This window comes from Felis catus, chromosome D3 (assembly GCF_018350175.1).
Source record: "Felis catus isolate Fca126 chromosome D3, F.catus_Fca126_mat1.0, whole genome shotgun sequence".
Classification (NCBI taxonomy): domain Eukaryota; kingdom Metazoa; phylum Chordata; class Mammalia; order Carnivora; family Felidae; genus Felis; species Felis catus.
The window spans coordinates 76564261-76569503 of NC_058379.1; the positions used below are offsets into that span (position 1 = coordinate 76564261).

At 45.1% G+C, this 5243-nt stretch overlaps 1 long non-coding RNA gene across 1 annotated transcript; it reads left to right on the forward strand.

Annotated features, from left to right (window-relative positions):
* The first annotated feature begins 283 nt into the window (after positions 1–283).
* LOC123381286 lies at positions 284–3462 on the forward strand. Its single transcript, XR_006588123.1, has 3 exons — positions 284–1096; positions 2883–3152; positions 3267–3462. It is a non-coding gene; the product is annotated as an uncharacterized LOC123381286 (long non-coding RNA).
* The last annotated feature ends 1781 nt before the right edge of the window (positions 3463–5243 follow it).

The window sequence follows — 5243 nt, forward strand, 5'->3', positions numbered from 1 at the left end:
CCCAGGCATAGGAGATCATGGATCCCCCTTGCAGCCATCCAGGCTCCTCTGAGCATATGCACAGCCTTTTTTTCTTTCTTTCTTTTTTTTTTTAATTTTTTTTTAATGTTTATTTATTTTTGAGACAGAGAGAGACAGAGCATGAACGGGGGAGGGTCAGAGAGAGAGGGAGACACAGAATCTGAAGCAGGCTCCAGGCTCTGAGCTGTCAGCACAGAGCCCGACGCGGGGCTCGAACTCACAGACTGTGAGATCGTGACCTGAGCCGAAGTCGGACGCTCAACCGACTGAGCCACCCAGGCGCCCCAACACAGCCTTGTTTTCTAAGCACAAATCACCCACATCCAGGTAGCTATGGACACAAAATGTTGAGGTGGGACTTGGGCAAATATGTAAGGAGAGGAATTGGACAACGCCAGAGACCTCTTTCCTCCAATTGTATGATGTCTTCTACTTTTTGATGCCTTAAGGACTTTGAATAGAGGTGAAGTTCAGAATGTTGGTGATTTAAGAGCTTTTGAGTGTCAAGAGTTATAGTTAGGGCATATGGTCAGGGTGCCTGGCTGACTCAGTCAGTGGAGCATGCGATTCTTGATCTTGAGGGCGTGAGTTTGAGCCCCACGGTGGGGTTAGAGATTACTTAAAAATAAATAAATAAACTTAAAAAAATAATATGTATTGTTAGTTGGTCAGTTATAACATGTATGTCTGACACATAGCCATCCCAACCTCTTTCTTCCTTGAGTTGCTTCCTCCGGAGAAGCTGAAAAGTGAGATCTCCACTTACCTACCTGACCATCCTTGTAGCTAGAGGCAGTCTTGTGACCCGGTTCGGGTCAAGGAGCTATAAGGAGGTGTATGACAGAATCTTTTGCAAAACTTTTTCCCTTACAGGGAGACAGCTGAGGAAACGTTCTTTTATTGTTAGTTGCTGCCCCTCTTCCACTGCTTCCTGTTTTGGAGTTCTGTTGCAGTGTTGGAAGCTGCAGCAACCGTTTCGTAGTCATGAGGCCTCAAGCACAAAGATGCAAAACCAACACGTGGAAGATGGTGGACAAGGAAAGACAGAAAGAGCCTGGCTTCTTGGGGAGCCTGGGTGGGTTCGCTCAGTTGGCGACTGACTCTTGGTTTCCATTCAGGTCATGATCTCACGGTCATGGAATCGAGCCTCGAGTAGGGCTCAGTGCAGAGCCTGCTTGGGATTCTCTCTCTTTCCCTCTCTCTCTCTCTCTCTCTCTCTCTCTGCCCCTCCCCTGCCCATGCTCTCTCGCTTTCTCTCTCTCTCTCTCTCTCAAAATAAATAAATAAACTTTAAAGAGAGAGAGAGAGAGAGGGAAGGAGGGAGGAAAGGAGGAAGGATGGACGAGTCTGGCTTCTTGATCACTGACCTGCCCGTCCAGCTGCGGTGTGCATTCCCCCAGACTTCTCATTCCGTGAGATAACAAGATGCCTTCACGGTTGAGTCCACGGTTAATAGTGTTTTCTGTCACCTGTAGCTCCATATATCATCGATGGTATGAGCCTACTTCTTTTTGTTTCCAACCTTTCTTGCCTTTACTTACACCAAAATGTGCAGAACTCTTCTAGTCCCTGCCTGGAAAATCAATCAGGAAAAAAATAGCCAAATTCCCTGGAAAACACCATCCCGATGACGATTAGATGATGAAGAGTCCACAGTAGCATTGAGAAAGGAGCGCAAATGGCTAGGGACCCGCTGTGACAGTAGCCCTTGTCCCTGTAACTTCATGAGAAACAGAAGGACCAGTGTTTTGTTGTACCACCCTGGTCAATGGAGGGGGGTTAACAGTGACTGACCAGAAATATCCATCTTGCACAAAGCAGGCCAACGTTTATAGAAGGGAGGGAAGAAGGAAAGTAGTAAGGGAGAAAGGATAGAGAGAGGCAGGCAGGAAGGATGATGGGTGCAAAATTGAGAACATGATGCTGAAGGGTGGCAAAATGTGCCATCCTAAAATATGCCACTTTGACATGAAGATTATTCTGAGCTAAAGACACTTGAAAGATAGGACGTGCAGGAAGGGCATTCTTACTCCCCCTTTCTCCCTGACAGCAGGAGAGAAAACTCCCAGGGGAAAGATTTCCTCAGGAGGAAAGAAACATTCTTATCACCAGAGATGGGAGTCAAGGTCAAAAGAAATCTGTACAAATAGACCTTGTTAAAAGAACTCTTATCTTCCTATATGGAAGCTACTTTTCTACGATCACTACTCTTTAATAGTCTGTAAGCTCTTGGAACTATTTCTCTGGGGTCTTTGTTTTCCTCTGGGGGCTCCCATGTCCATGTAAGAACCTATTATTCTGTCTTGTATCAATTTCCTTCCCAGGGCAGGAGACAGACCCGCAGAGGGGAGAGGCATAGGGTTGCCTCACCTACAGGGAAAAGCAGGACCATAGAGAGTTATGGGGCAACCGGCTACAGCGGGATTAAAATCAGAGGCTATACGGCAAAGTTTGGCCCATGGGGTAGTTGTGGGGATTGAAAGCAGCCCCATGAAGGGACAGGCGGGTTGCATAAAATGGAATTTGTCCCGCAGGAGGCAGCAGATAAAAGAGAGAATGTCTTGAAAACTAGTTCACAAAATCTTGTTTCTTTGGGATTCAAGGGCTTTGGAGAAAAAAAGCGTTAGCTTGTTCGGAGAGGAGGCAGCAGAACCTGGAAAAACAAACACCCAGTGAGAAACCAGGCAAAAGCAAACAGTAATCCCGGGAATGGGTGGTGTTAGTAAGCAGACAGAGCGTCTGCCGGGTGGGTCCACAGACAATGGGCTGATGTTCCAGTTCATGTAAAGTGCTGTCCACATTCAGCCTACTACCTACTGACATAGCCAGTTTTTTTAGAGAAAACTGTATTCGTTTGCTAGGGCTGCCGTAACGAAATACCACGCACTGGGCGGCTTCAACAACGGAAATCAATTTCCTCGTGGTTCTGGAGGCTGGAAGTTCAAGATCAAGGTGTTGGAGGGCTGGTGTCTCCTGGAACCTCTCTCCCCTTGGCTTGTAGATGGCCACTTCTCCCTGTGCATTCACGGGGTCTCCCCTCCACACCAGGGCATGTGGAATGATCCAGGATAACCCCCCATCTCAAGATTTCCAACTTAATTACACCTGCAAAGTCCTTTTTGCCATATAAGGTAACACATTCACTAATTCTGGAGATTAGGACACGGGCATTTTCTGGGGTAGGGGCGAGGGCGGGTCATTAGTTAGCCTACTACTAAATCTGCTTCGACCCCTGACCCCCACAGCCAATCAGATTGCTTCCTCCGAGCCCTGCTGCGTGGTCATCCCAAAGCTGCACCAGTTATGCGTTTGAGGACTCATCTTAAAGAAGAGCCTTGGAACGAGGCAGCCAAAGAAATCATGTTGACATCAGGAAGGCTTAGGTGTGAATGACTCCGGTGTTTCATTAAATCCCGCCGGGCATAATGCCCTGTTTGTTTTCTCGTTTTGTATTCTGTGTACTTAGCACTAATCAACTCCAAGCATATTTCCAATTGCACAGATCACCTCTCAAGGCATTCAATTAACAAGAGGTATTTTAGAAATTCCTGGTGCTTCTCTTCTGTGCTGGATGGTTTCTTTCTTACATGCTCATATCTTTCGCTCTTGGCTTACTCACTCATTTTGGGGGAACGCATCCTCTAACATAGCAGTGATTGACAGAAATTCTGCAGCAATGGGGCTGTTCTTTATCTGCACGGTACGATACAGCAGTCGCCAGCCATAGCTGGCAATGGAGCCTATAGAATGTGAGTAGTGTGACTAAGAAATGAAAGTTTAAATCACATTTAATTGTAATGAATGTAAATTTTTTTGAATGTTTATTTACAATTTTTGAGAGAGAAAAAGAGAGCATGAGTGGGGAAGGGGCAGAGAGAGAGGGAGACACAGAACCCGAAGCAGGCTCCAGGCTCCGAACCATCAGCACAGAGCCCGATGCAGGGCTTAAACCCATGAACCGTGAGATCATGACCTGAGCCGAGGTCGGAGGCTCAACTGACGGAGCCACCCAGGCGTCCCTGTAATGAATGTAAATTTAAACAGCCACATATGGCAAGTAGCTACCATATTAGGCAGCATACCACTAGTAGTTTCCAGTGAAAATATTCTTGGGAGGTAATTTTTTGAGACCTTATACTCCAAAAATTTCTTTATTGTATCCTCACACTTAATTTATGGTTTTTCTGAGAACATGATTCTAGTTTAAAAAATAATTTCACCTTAGGGGCGCCTGGGTGGCTCAGTCGGTTAAGCATCCGACTTCGGCTCAGGTCACGATCTCGCAGTCCGTGGGTTCGAGCCCTGCATCGGGCTCTGTGCTGACAGCTCGGAGCCTGGAGCCTGTTTCAGATTCTGTATCTCCTCTTTCTCTGACCCTCCCCCATTCATGCTCTGTCTCTCTCTATCTCAAAAATAAATAAACGTTAAAAAAATTTTTTTAAAAATAATAATTTCACCTTAAAATTGTGAAGAGATTGCCCCACATCTTTCTAGCTTCCAGCATGGCTTTTATTGTGATCTGCTTTTGCCCTTGGAAAGTTTCAGGGTTTCATCTTCATCCTAAGTGTTTTTGCACTTCCTGATACAGTGCCTTGGTTGTAGGTCTATTTGCAAACATTGTTCTGGGCATTAGATTGGTCCTTTCAATCTGGAAATCCATGCCCTCCAGCTCTGAGAAATTGTCTTGAATTATTTCATTGATGATATCTTTCCTTTGTTATCTCTGTTCTCTTTTCCTAGATGTTCTATTATTCAGATGATAGACATCTTGCAATAATTCTCTAATGTGGTTATATTTTTTCTCTCCCCTTCCCAACTCTTTCCTTTTGCTCTGCTACTGAGAAATGCTTCCACCTCTATTTTCTAACCCTTCCATTGAGTTTTAAACTTATGCCCTCATATTTCTATCAAATTTCTATCAAATATTTTTGTTTTCTGAATGTTCTCTTTTGATAACATTCTGTTCTTGTTTCATGATTACAATATCTTCCCTAATTCTCTAAGAATACTGATAGAGTTTTAAGTGTGTATTTTTTATTTATTGTGAGAGAGGTGGGAAAGGGCAAAGAGAGAGGGAGAGAGGATCCCAAACAGGCACTGCATTGCAGGGCTCGATCTCACAAACACCATGAGATCATGACCTGAGCCAACATCAAGAACCAGACACTTAACCAACTGAGCCACCCAGGTACCCCAGAATACAGAGAGATTTTTTGAAATAA